Raw genomic sequence first — 224 nt, forward strand, 5'->3', positions numbered from 1 at the left:
TATTTTCACTTAGAGACGAAGGCACTAATGCAATTTTGTTTATTGAATATGGTGTACGCAGTGACGTTGGAGCCAAGAATTTGTTCACGCTGTCTTTTCCCCAGAACTCAAAGCTCAATACAGGTCGGTTCTCTAGCTCATAATGAATGAGCAAAACTCCTAACATGTGTTCTTGTTTGAGCTTACTTTAGTCTCGCTGTCCACACAACCTAGAAACTATGACC

This window comes from Prunus persica, chromosome G3 (assembly GCF_000346465.2).
Source record: "Prunus persica cultivar Lovell chromosome G3, Prunus_persica_NCBIv2, whole genome shotgun sequence".
Classification (NCBI taxonomy): domain Eukaryota; kingdom Viridiplantae; phylum Streptophyta; class Magnoliopsida; order Rosales; family Rosaceae; genus Prunus; species Prunus persica.